This window comes from Rhinolophus hipposideros, assembly GCF_964194185.1.
Source record: "Rhinolophus hipposideros genome assembly, chromosome: 14".
Lineage (NCBI taxonomy): Eukaryota > Metazoa > Chordata > Mammalia > Chiroptera > Rhinolophidae > Rhinolophus > Rhinolophus hipposideros.
Genome location: NC_138060.1, coordinates 13537275 through 13551400, shown reverse-complemented (window position 1 = coordinate 13551400; position 14126 = coordinate 13537275). Strand labels below are relative to the sequence as shown.

Genomic DNA, 14126 nt, shown 5'->3' with positions numbered 1-14126 from the left:
TTCAGGTCAACACTATCTCAATCACTACACTGCATACCCAGTGTGAGATTTATCAAATCATTTTACTTACTAAATGAGGACCTTTGTCTTTTTTCAGCTTTAAAGATAAAAATTCCAGTTGGCCAACCGGGGTTACTCATTTAACATACAAGGTCGGACAATTAAGTTCATGAACTTGTTGCAACGATGCTGCTAAACTTTTTGATATCAGAGGGATTATTCATTATGAATTTGTACCAACTGGACAAACAGTTAACCAAGTTTACTATCTGGAAGTGCTAAAAGGCTGCATGAAAAAGTTAGATGACCTGAACTTTTCGCCAACAATTCATGGCTCTTGCATCACGACAATGTACCAGCTCACATGGCACTGTCTGTGAGGGAGTTTTTAGCCAGTAAACAAATAACTATATTGGAACACCCTCCGTGCTCACCTAATCTGTCCCCCAGTGACTTCTTTCTTCACGTGAATACAAAGGAAATGTTGAAAGGAAGACATTTTGATGACATTCAGGACATCAAGGGAAATATGACAACAGCTTTATTGGCCATTCCAGAGAAAGAGTTCCAAAATTGCTTTGAAGTGTGGACTAGGCACTGGTGTCGGTGCATAGCTTCCCAAGGGGAGGACTTCGAAGGTGACCATAGTGATATTCAGCAATGAAGTATGTAGCTCTTTTTCTAGCATGAGTTCACGAACTTAATTGTCAGATCTTGTATATTTACTGAATGTCTGTCTGTCATGTGCCAGGCAAGGTCCCTGGCTGTGGGATGCAGTCATGAAAAATCAAGACAGCAACCCTTACCCTTGCAGAGTTCACATTGTAGTTAGCCTGAGACAAAAATAATAAGAGAGTAAGTTAATTAATGCTGGGAAGAAATATAAAAGAATCTTAAATAGGATACAGGGGAAGACCATGCTGAGATATCTGCACCTGGATTGAATAAAGGTCTGAAGGAGATGAGAGGGCGTGGCATACACATATCAGGGGTAATGGAATTCCAAGGAGAAGAAACAGCTGGTCCAAGAGCTGTGAGGCAGGAGTGTTCTTAGACGGTTCCATGAAAATAAGGAAGTAGGTGTGCTAAGAGCCTAGCAAGTGTGGGGACTGTATCAGTTTCCTGTGGCTGCTGTAACAAATTACCACAAACTTGTCACTTAAAACATCAAAAATGGATTCTCTCTCAGTTTGGCAGGATGGAGTTCTGAATTAAAGTGAAAGCAGGGCTGTCCTTCCTCTGGAAGCTCTAGGGGAGACTCTGCTGCCTTTTCCAGCTTCTGGGAGCTGCCAGCATTCCTTAACCTGTGGCACCATCCCTCTAATCTCTGATTCCTCCTCTTTCCTGTGTAATCCCCCTCTGCCTCAGTCTTACAAGGATACTTGCCATTACATTTAGGGTTTACCCAGCTAATCGAGGATCTCAAGATCTCAACTTAATTATATCTGTAAAGAGCCTTTTCCATGTAAAGTAACAATCACAAGTTCCATGGATTAGGACACGGACATATCTTTTTGGGAGTTGTCATTCAACCCACTACAGGGATGATAGTAAAGGAAATGAGAAGGGGTAATGATTAGTGGTGAGGGACAGATGGAGTTCATGTAGGAACATTGTAGATCCTTGTGATAACGTTCGCCTCAGTTTAAGGAAAATAGGAAGCCATCATGTGGATATAAGCAGAGAAGTGATATAGATTCAACACGTTTAATATATCACTCCGGCTGCTGTGATTCTGAAAAGTCCAATAGCAATCAACCCTTAGATTGGTATTTTTCAGCTTAAGAGTATGCCAAATTTAGATTAGAATTGGAAAAGGAGATGAGAAGAACCTGGCATATAGTAGGCCTTCAAAAAACACCTACTGAATAAATAAATAAAACTCCCTATACCTAACCACTCTGTTTGGAACAAAAGTTAAATTTATCTCATAAATATTTATCAATTAGCTACTATATCCAAGATTCTGTTCCTAAGAATTAAAGCAATCAACAAGTTACACACTGCTATCTAACATGGTATTGAGTGACAAACTAACTTTTTCTCCAGGATTTATGTCATCACTTTGCTTGCATAAACAGTGATTGAAGAATCTCAATTCAGTGGGTGAAGACGTGCTTCTTGTATTCTTGTATTCAGTTGTATTATTTGCTATCACTTTCCTAATCATGCTATGCTGAATCCCTTCAGAGACCCCTAATAACATCTTGGGCAAAATCTGTAACCTTGCATTCACTTTTCATAATTAAAAATATCTCCAGAAATAGAAAATCTGAACAGGCCAATTACTAATAAAGAGGTTGAATCAGTAATTAAAAACCTCCCTACAAACAAAAATCCAGGACCAAACGACTTCACTGATAAGTTTACCAAATGCTCAAAGAATACCAATCCTTCTCAAACTCTTCAAAAATATAGAAGAGGAGGTAACACATCCAAACTTATTTTACAAGGCCAGCCCTACCCTGATAGTAAAAACCACACAAGGACACCAGAAAGAAAGAAAATTATAAGCCAATGATCCTGACAAACATAGATGCAAAGATTCTCCACAAAATATTATCAAACGAATTCAACAATACATCAAAAGGATTATAAACCAAGTGGAATCTATTCCAGAGATGCAAGGATGGTTCAACATCTGCAAATCAATCGGTGTGATACAGCACATTTACAAAATGAGGGATAAAAATCATATGATCATCTCAATAGACACAGAAAAAGCATTTGACAAAATTCACCATCCACTTAGGATAAAAACTCTCAACAAACTGGGTATAGAAGAAACATACTTCAACGTAATAAATCTACACACGACAAGCCCACTCAACTTACTTAACAATGAAAGCTAAAAGCTTTTCCTCAAGATCAGGAACAAGATAATGATGCCCACTCTTGCCACTTTTATTAAACATAGTATTGGAAATCCCAGCCAGAGTAATCAGGCAAGAAAGAAAGAAGCATTTGGCGAGAGAGAGAGAAAGAGAGAAAGAGAGAGAGAGAGAGAGAGAGAGAGAGAGAGAGAGAGAGAGAGAGAGGAAAGAAATTCATCCAAATTAGAAAAGAAGAAGCAAAACTGTCATTATTTGCAAATGACATTGATACTACAATATAGAAAGCCCTAGGGGCCACACAAAAATAATCCTGTTAATAAATAAATTCAGCAAAGTTGCAGGATACAAAGTCAGTATACAGAAATCTTGTATTTCTTTACATTAATAACAAACTCTCAGAAAGAGAAATTAAGAAAACAATCCCATGTATAATTGCATCAAAAAGAGTAAAATACCTAGGAATAAATTTAATCATGGAGGCAAAAGACCTACACACTAAAATTATAAGATACTGAAGAAAGAAATTAAAGAAGACACAAATAAATGGAAATATAATCTGTACTCATGGATTGGGAGAATTAATATTGTTAAAATATCCATACCGTCCAAAGCAATCTACAGATTCAATGCAATCCCTATCAAACTTCAAATGTCATTTTTTTTCCACAGAAATAGAACAAACCATCTTAAAATTTGTATGGAACTAAAAAAGACCTGGAAGTAGCCAAAGCAATCTTGAAAAAAGAAGAACAGAACTGGAGGCATCATGTTCCCTGATTTTAAACTATATTACAAGGCTAGAGTAATGAAAACAGTACGGTATTTGCATTAAAAAAACAGACACATAAATCACAGGGACAGAGTAAAGAGCCCAGAAATAAACTCAAAGCCATAAAACTCCTAGAAGAAAACATAGACAATAAGCTCCTTGACTTTGGTCTTGGTGATGATTTTTTGGACTTGACACCAAAGCATAGGCAACAAAAGCTAAAACAAACAAGTGGAATGACATCAAACTAAAAAGTTTCTGTACTGCAAAATCAACAAAATGGAAAGACTATCAACTGAATAGGAAAATACATTTGTAAATCATATATCAATAAGAGGTTAACAACCAAAATATGTAAAGAACTCATATTACTCATTGGCAAAAAACCCAGAAACAATCTGACTAAAAAAATTGGTGGAGGATCTGAATAGACATTTTTCCAGAGAAGACATACAGATGGCCCAAGTGTACGTAAAAAAAAATGCTCAGCATCACTAATCATAAGGAAAATGCAAATCAAAACCACACAACTGTTAGAATGGCTATTGTCAACTAGACAAGATATAAGTGTTGGCAGTGATGTGGAGAAAAGGGAACCCTTGTCCACTGGTGGTGGGAATAAAATTGGTGTAGCCACTGTGGAAACAGTATGGAGGTTCCTCAAAAAATTAAAACTAGAACTACCATATGATCCAGCAATTCTACTTTTGAGTATTTATCCCAAGAAAATAAAAACACTAACTCAAAAAAATATCTGCACCCTCACATTCATTGCAGCATTATTTACAATAGCCAAGATATGGAAACAACCTAAGTGTCCACTGACAGATGAATAAAGAAAATGTGTTGTTTATATATATGGAGTATTATTCAGCCATAAAAAGAATGAAATCTTGCCATTTGTGACAACATAAACATACCTTGAGGGCAGTTTGTTAAGTGAAATAAATTAAACAGAGAAATACAAATACCATAGGATCTTATTTATGTGTAATCTGAAAAACAAAACAAAACAAGAAATAAGCTCATAGATACAGAGAACAGATGGAGCACTTGCCAGTGGCAGGGTTTGGATTGGGGGCTTGGGGGTGGAGGAAGAGATGCAAGAAATGGGTAAAGGAAGTCAAAAGGTAAAACTTCCAGTTATAAAATATTTCATGAGTATTTCAGCATGACAGCTATATGTAATAATACTATATTGCATATTTTAAAGTTGCTAAGAGAGTAAATGTTACAAATTCTCATCACAAGACAAAAAATCTGTAATTATTGTGACAGATGTTAAGTAGACTTATTGTGGTGATCATTTTGCAGTATATGCAAATACTGAATCATTATACTGTATACTTGAAGCTAATATAATGTTGAAGCAGATACAAATTTCAGGTCCTATCTGGCACAGACTAAAGATGCAGCCTTGACCACTTAGAGCTCTCTATCATATTCTCCCCAACCTGAGGCTGAACTACTCTGGTGTGAGAGGCAGAGTGGTCTTAGGAAACTGGTTGTCAGCAGATGAAAAGCAGGTATACGTGGTCTAGCTCCAGTTCCATCTGCTGTGGCCCTCTGCAAATATGGTGGTCTCTGCATAGTTTAGATTTTGATAGATATGTTATTTCTAGAAAGGTATTCAAGCTTCACCCTCACTCTAAATGTTTCTGAAGATCCACTAAAAGATAATTATGTCGCTATTTATAACTCCACAAGTAGTCCGTGACCCCCTGCTTTCTGGATAGGCCAGTGCCTCAGTTGAGCCAATGTCTACCTGAGCAGCCTTGGGACACCTGACTATTCATGGGCCTTTACAGGAACTAAGGGACCTGCTGTGGCGGTTGTGTGTTTCCTCCATAGGCTACAGAAAGTTAGGATGGGGTAGAAAAGTTGTTCCCATCTTTTTCCTAGAAACATTCCTCCTTAGTAGCTGCTTGCCTTGCTACTAAAGGCCATTCTAAACGCCTCCCCCATCCCACCCTGCATTCAGAAATTTGCAAATGAGAAGCAAGCAGTGGTCTGTGCTAGTGTGTAATCAAACTCTACAGAGCGAGTAGGAAGTTCTCCTAAGATGCAGGTACTGTACCATGCTCCCCTCTGATAACAGAGCCTACCTAGCCTGCAGGTCTCAAAGCTCATCCAGCATCAAGCCGGGAAAAGAGATGCCAGCATCCTTTGTTGAAATCATCCCACTTGGAACTCTGAGCAACCTACCACATGATTTTCAGGGCAGTAGGAATAATCAAAAAGAGGAATAAGGGATGCCTCTCAGCACTCTTCATTCCAACTGTCCATCTTTCTCCTCAACAACTCTGCCCTTCACATAGTTTGGGAGCATGGAGGTGTGGTGCAATGTGGTGGGTCTGGTTCTGCCACTGCTTCTTAGTAAAATGAGTGTGGTATCTCTCACATATGGGTATTTCTCCAGAAATGTTGGCATCTTTTCTGTTTCGATCCTAGCTGTTCTTGTTCCAGGACAATATTAAAAGTCCCACTGAATGTTTGTTCCACTTTTTAATTTCAATTACATTATTGCAAACATAGTTCCATGAGAACAAGCTTCTAGGGGTTCATTCAGAATAGAAAATACTAACAGGTATTCTGGATGTCTGCATGAGAATCACTCCAAAAGATTCTAATGTAATTTCTTCTGATTTATTTTATCTTGACATATCTTATTTAATAACTTTTAAAGCAATCATCTTTGGTAAATGGAAGGGGATCATAGTTTACTGTTAAAGTAAACAGCACTCAACAGATAATTCTTAGTTCCAACAAATCTCTTGAAGAACTAGAAATAAATCTCGAAGATGAAAAAAGCTCTTGAGAACTACAGCTATTTCAAAACCTGTTAAAAAAGAGAAAAATTAGAGAGGCAGATGAATTTGCTCCTAGACTTATTTCACCTTGGAGCAAAGTATGCTGCTAGCCAAGCTAAACTGCCTAGCCCCCCACACACACAGGTTCAGAGAGTCAGGCTAAAACCTTATTGACTTTCAGAAGTTACCAAGGTCAATCCTATTCTTAAATAATAATGACGATCATGACAACACAACAAACCCACCAAAATATCAATGAAAAATATGAATGGCAGAGTACAGACTTACAATACTATAGTTCTGGGAAGTAGGAGTAATGGGAAAGGTTTAAGACTCGAGGGAAAATAAGTCTTCAGAACACATAACCAATGGTACAAAAAGGTTTGCTGCACATGGGATGGCAATTACAGTAGTGAAAGGACAATGGAATGAGGATCAAGAGTTTTAGGTGAAGTCTTGACTCCCATGAATTAGGCCCACCACTGGCCTGTGACTCAGCTTTCCCATTTCAACTGCTCATTGGTCAGGGGACACAACACAAAAATATGACTCCAACAATGCACTGCCCATCATAAAACATTAGTTTAATTAATTTATAAAACACTTTTAATATGAGCATATATTGTATTGCTCATACAATATATTGGTTGTATGAGCATATATACACTTTTCACCCCCACCTCACATATACACACTTGGAAAAAACAGACACAAAACATGGCCTCTGTCTCCTCCTGCTACACGTAAGCTTTCCCCTAAATGGGTGTTGCAGCTGCCCCTTCACTGTGAGAAAGATGGCCATTAGAAAGAAAGGAAGGTTTCTGTTGTTTTTAATTCATTGGAGAATCTACTGTACAGCCAGACTCAATGATATTGAAGAACACAACAAATAGCAGGTTTGTGCCCAAGGATTTATGGCGGATCCTTCCTACCAGTCTTCATCTCTTTAAAACCAGTGCTGTTATTGAGACTGTATCCTCTGCCACATCCATTTCTGGGATTAAAACACTGAAATACTTCTGTACTTACTGCGCTGAAATGCTGCTCACTCCATTCTTAGAATATGGCCAGTTTAGGATCTGTGCCCAAGAGCTATTTGCAAATTTACAGTAGTTATTTTTTTCAGTCAATTAGTTTGAGGAAGGATGTAGGAGCTAAGCAAGTAAATTAGATCATTAATTTGCCATAAATATAAATTAATTATGCTAATTCTAAGAGTTGAACCTATATACAAAATATGTACATATAATGAATTAGGAATATACATGAGGCTCTATTAGCAAAAGAAAGCCATCTTGACTGGTTGCGTTGTAGAAAATCCATATATATTCATTCAATAGATTTTAACAGTTTTGATATGTGTAGGAAAATATAGGATAAACATGAACTGCCTACTGATGTTCCAACAAATCTATTTTCATTCCAAATGGAAATTAGGATATATTTTGTATTATTTGAGTTAATTACATGACATTTCTTTGAATAATGATGTATTATTCCATTCATTACTTCTAATTATGTTCTGTTACAAGTGCATGGCTGGCAACAGCATGACCAGCCTTTTCCTATTCCTCACAATCTGATGACTTTCCTGGAAAGCAGGTCAAAACTATGCCAAGAATATAATGAAAAGAGTTTAGTAATTGTTAACCATGACATTTTAAAATTCTGAGGAAAGTTTCACATAGGAATAAATAGAAATGGGGAATGGCTTTCCATGTTATAGGATATTCATTTTTGCAATTAATATAAGAAATATTCCAAATGTTAGTTTAATACATGTAATTATCAGTCTAACATTCGCTAGAGCTGGAGCGAGAGCACGCCTAATATCATTCCCCTCCCTCCCCACACTCACACACATCCTAACAAAACTATATTCTGTATAGATCAGCAGACTGTAAAGGTATCTTTCTTTGGTTGTGAAAGTGATTCCATAGGCTTTGTGCAATTCTGAGAGAGTGTAGGAATACCGTAAAAACTCCGATCAAAAAGCCAGCTGGATTTCCCTCCAGGGTTAGGCCAGTCCATCTCAGCCCATTCACAGAAGGGCCTGAAGCTAGAAGGTAAATCCTACTATGGAGAAGAGGTCAAGGTCAAGGAAAAACAGTCAAAATGAAGTAAGAAGGCACGGGAGCCAAGTGAAGCACAAAGCTATCACATGCATATCCTCAGCTGCCAGCAGGCAGCGAGGAGCCAGGGAGAAAGAGCAGTTAGCAGGAAGTAGCCTACATGAGATGTAAAGACCACCATGCACATGGCTCAGGCACACTGTTTCATGGGTGAGTCACCTTTATTTGAAGGGGGCAAGGTAAAGTGGATAAAATCCACACATTTTTCCATCCAATTTCAAAGGCTCCTTGCACACATAGAAAGCATCTATTAATTCCTTCAGTGTCAGGTGCCAACAATCCATCAATCTGTCTATAATAAAAATAAAGATGCCAGTCTCAGCTCCAGAAACAAAAAACAAACTTGGGAGAATTGGAGCCTGGCAAGAAAGCCTCCCTTTTCTCCTTGGATACCCATGACAGTTACTGCCTGCGGACCCTGCACGCTGGCTCAGAAGCCTTCTCAACACTGTGAGCTCACTGCTAACAGAAGAGCTGGGGTTTGGGACAAAATGGATTTGCTCTCTGTGACAATTCCACAGATGACGAAGGACACACAGATTTGTCTTACAATGAGGGTTGGCAGGATCCTATGTGGCAGGTTTTAGACACTGATGAAAAGATGTCAATCAACGTAGTGAATGATAAAAGCATTCAAGAACTTCCTTAGTTCTTGCTGACTAATGCCATCAACAACTGGCTCTAGCTGGCTGCAATGTACTCTACTAACCCAAAGGTAGGTGCGCATTTACATGGAAACCTTTCCCATAGAAACAGGATAAGGAACAGGAACGTGCTAACTGAGCAATCATGGCTCCATGCAGATCTTTTGGATGCAATAATCTGCCAGGTAAAGTCAAGAAAAGTAGGACCGCAAGAAGACCTACTTGTCCCATTACAGCTCAGGACAAAGGGCAGCAAGCTCGTCTCTGAACATCTCTCCAAAAGTGTCGTAAGCTAGCGAATATACAACAGGCATGCACAGGGTGAAAAAAAACTGACGTGCGTAGGGAAATCTCAAGAGCAAAAAAACTATCTTTAGTAATAAAGATATTAAAAGAGTGCTTGCGCTCATTTTATTTGCACAGGAAGGCTTAAAAAGAAACTTGAGAACTGAAAAATCATCAAATCACTAATAACTGCTGTTTCCTGAACAATTAAAGAAATTCACAAGATTACAACCTACTCAGGAAATGACGAATATTTCTGATTTTTACGGAAGGATTAAAAGGGCACTTTTATCTACAGCATCTTACAGCATCTTACAGCATATAGCGCTTCTGTAAAAACCACTGTTAGTAATGAAGCTATTTTTATTCTTTGCTCATTTATTTCAGGAGGACTCAACATGGCAGAGGTCTGAAAAAAGAAAAAATAAATAAACATTGCTTGTTTGGGCAGGTAACGGTTTGTTTTTAAAAGCATTTACCAGAGTTTTCTTTTTTATCTATTGAAGTTGGACCTTAGAGCACAATTTCTAACGTACCAAACTTTTGTTTCTAATACATCAGCAGAAACGTCCTTTAAGTTACCCAGTCTAATTCTTCACAAATATACTTTGTAAGCCTTTCCTCAATGCATCATCCTAACATTGTTTGGCCGATAACATTCTGCGTGCAATGCTCCTGTTTGGAAAAATCTGCTCTTTTTAATAACTGATTCAATAAACTATTGACAAATGATTTGTATAATAAAGTATGGCTAGCCAGCAAGGTTGGTCTCTGTCATTACACACCACAGTCAACCCGTCCACAAATGTTGCCGCATGCCCCTTATGTTAGAGCTCCTTATGCCATTCTGAATAGCAACCCAAAGATCAATATACTGTCTGCTGAAAACAACAGGACATAACAAATGAATAATTTTATTTACAATAAAAGCCCCAGCCCCCAAATGGATTCCGCTAATGTTCAAATTCATTTTTCATACTCAACTCAAGATGAGAGGTAGACACAAACAAGGCAAGGGGAGGGGGTGGGCAGAGTTTTCACCATAATGGTTCAGATTTACTTAAGCCATAGACAATAGCTGGGCTGCCCTGAAGTACACGAAGGAAATGTTCACTGCAGAATTCTAAAGATGCAATCTCTGAAATGTTTCGGTTTTCTCACCAATACAGTTTGAAAAGCATTGCCCGGGAATGAGAAATTAATGGATTAAAGACATTTTGACATATTTTTCTAGAGTGTTGCACCACGGAGGCCAAAGCCTATTCAATTGGCTTGAAACACTGCAACGAAAAGAAGTGTTTGCTGTAGGTGGGGACAAGGAGGGGCTGAAGTGGCTCTTTGGAGAATGAAGCAAATAGTCTCACTTTAAAAAGCGTATCTTCGGCCCCTGATCTGACAGTTCATTTCCTCCTCTGGAAGGAAGGTATGAAAAACTCAATGAGCAAAGTCGTAAGAAAAAAAAAAAAAGGTTGACAGATGGGGAGCAAAATGTCAAGATAGGGTGCAAGGTCAGAGACAACATTTACAAGTCTCTCATGAATGACACTTTCCTCAAAGACCACCTAAATACTCTTTTTAAAAAGAAATCATCAAAAATATAAAACAAACTTCTCTGGTTCACATAAAGATGCCAATACAGACTTGCTTTAAGATGCTTTAAAATACAGACTTGTCCACCAACAAATTACCAATAAAATTTTAAAAAATCCCCAAACGAAAAATAATCTTTTCCCATCTGCCATCAATTCAGTCACTGCTTTAAGACTTAACTTGGTACACTCATAACACAGAAATGTAAACAGGATTGTAAAAGACAAAGCATGAAGGGAAGTTGGGAAAATGCAGCCTGAACATGCTACCAAAAGATCAGGAATAAAATGGTGACAAGACTAGGCTTTGTGTATGGGAATACTCAAAAGGCAGGATTTCAGCAGACCCTATTGCCCCATTTACTGCAAAGATCCATATATCCTGAAGTTTACAGATTCACTTTAAATTCAGTCAGCGAAGCACTTTTGGATGCTAAGGAAAAAAAGATGTGCAAGAGCAGGTCTTTCCCTCACTCCTTCCCAGAAACTAATGACTCGGGACCAAGATAAACAGGAATGCACATGGTTGTGACACGAAGCAGACTGGGGTAAATGATTGGCGTAGTGCATGGAGCAGAGTAGGCGCTCACTAAGAAATTATTGAAGGCATCGACATGTGACTAACTAGCCAAGTGTCACAAGAAGGACAGAGTATTTATTTCCTAAAAAGGCAGGACAGGTATCAAAGAACTTTAGTTGAAATGAAAAGGATGGAAAGGATTGCAAGTGAAGAGGCTTTAAATATTTTTGTATTTTTATTTTGCAGGGAAAGCATGGTAATGGAAACACAGCACCCATTTAGGGAAGAGCTGGGAAGGGTTGAGTCAAGACAATGAAACTTTTTTAAACTATGCTAAGGAGTTTGGACTTTATCTTCAAAAAAAAGAGAAAGATAGAGAGAGAAGAGAAGAGAAGAGAAGAGAAGAGAAGAGAAGAGAAGAGAAGAGAAGAGAAGAGAAGAGAAGAGAAAAAAGAGACGAGAAGAAAACAGAAAAGAAAGATTCATTGGTTTCATTAGTTGTTTGCAAGCAAAGGAATGAAAGAGGGATATGATCAGAGCTGTGGTTTAGAATGAGATGTAGGCTGGATTGGAGAAGTCCAGACACAGGGAGTGTGCAAAAAAATTAGATGACCTACCCAAAGGGCTAAATGAAGGCAGGCAGAATTGAACACTGGGGAAAGTCGAAAGCCAACTGCAAACATCTCACCATTTATTTTTATGAAATGTTAGTGGACAGAGTTATCCATAACTTCAATTCCCAAATCACAGGACAAAAGAATATCCCTTTCTGCAAGCAAATAAGTAACTTATTAAGATTCTTCTCACAGTTGTCAGTTAACAGAGTTTACAAAGATAAAGTAAAACAAAAAGTTACAAAATCATTATATAAAAAAGATTATATGAATACATTATCTACTAGCCCTGAGACCACGTTAAACACAGTAGACGTGAAACAGCCTTACAAAGTGTACTGATTATAAAAGTGTTCCGGTTTTCACTGTTCTCATCCTCAGAAAGGGCTAGGTCCCTCTTGCTACTTTCCAAACAAACTGAGGTTTGATAATTGTAATACAATGTTCCCTGTGTCCTTGGTATTCACTCAAAGATATGGTCACTGACCAGAACAAAGACGTGGAAATGACCAGAACTCATTTCCAAAATGGCAATTCCAGTGCCACCTGGAAGAAAGCTAGTCATCATTCACTACTTGCTCACTATTCAGTATAGACATTGCCCTAGAAGCAGACATCTCAAGTTTTCTTAAGTTCAAAAACATATATGATTCAGGTCTTATACCTCATACTTTCAGAGTTGGTTAAAAAGACAGTGAAAGCTCATGTTTCTTACTCTCAAGATCTAAGTAAAAAAATTCACAATGCAAAGTTCATTCTATTATTAACCATTAAAAAAGGAGTGCAACTCTACAATCTCACATTTTCTCAGTCCAAGGAATTAACACTTGTTCATCTAAATTCACATTTTTATCCCAGGTCCCCTGTGTTCCTTGATAGATGTCAATTAAAGCTGGCACCCAAAGAGAGATGGCATTTAAATTATGTTGTTTTGACACTGGGATTCTCAGACATTTCACTTAAGAAAAAAAAATCCTCAAAGGGAAAACACACCACAAATTTGCAGCAAAATGAAACGTTTCTGTTATTTCAAGAACTTCAGGTCTTGGAGAAGAATGCAATATTAAACTGGTATACAACTTAAAATTGTTCTATTTTATAGGCATTTCTAAATCATTCTATTTTTCATTTTTTTACTAAACAAAATAATAAACAAAAGAATAAAATTTTCTATATTGAGTATTTATAATTTAGGCTATTTTAAAAATTTTAAAGTTAAATATTATCAAGAAAAATTTACATATCATTTACTAGTTTATAGCTTTGAGCATTAGTTTTATTAACTTACAAAATTAATTTAGTTAGAATTTCAATTCAAGGAATTTGGGAATCAATCATAAAAATCACAATTATCTTTTGGTGTGTTTTCTTGTTTGTATTTTTTTTTTCAATGCACCAGTTATATGGCCAAGAAAGATTATTCATAAAATCCTCAAGCACTCTGAAAATTCCCACTGAAAAAAAATGTAACTTACTCTAAAAAAAAATTGACATATTTGTAGATTTAGAATTACTAGAAATGTATTTCAAAGTAAAATCATGTCTCAGTGTGGAAAATGGTTGTTATCTTAAAATATGAAATTTTATGCTTAGTTGCACTCTGCATAGTAAATTAAGCTGGGGGAAAGAGAAAAAAATTCTAAAGAGTCAGTACAAAAGTCATATGCACACAGTCATCCGTGATACTTTCAACCACATAAAAATTCTCTTCAGAGCATTTCACCGATTCTGCTATGCCCACTGCAAAGAATAAAGCTCCTACTGGAGTCAACAGAAAGAAAGACTACAACTCGATGATCAGAAGGAAATAAAACAACTCTACCCCAAACGACACTAGACAATGATCTAGAAGCTGGGATGTTTTCCAAGAGAAAATGCTATGTCAGACCCTAACATGAAAAAAATATTTTAAGCATATTTATGTATGTG

At 37.3% G+C, this 14126-nt stretch overlaps 1 protein-coding gene across 4 annotated transcripts in view; it reads right to left on the bottom strand.

Annotated features, from left to right (window-relative positions):
- FHIT (fragile histidine triad diadenosine triphosphatase) overlaps positions 1 to 14126 on the bottom strand; it is a 1470686-nt gene that overhangs the window by 784228 nt on the left and 672332 nt on the right. The window lies entirely within an intron of this gene.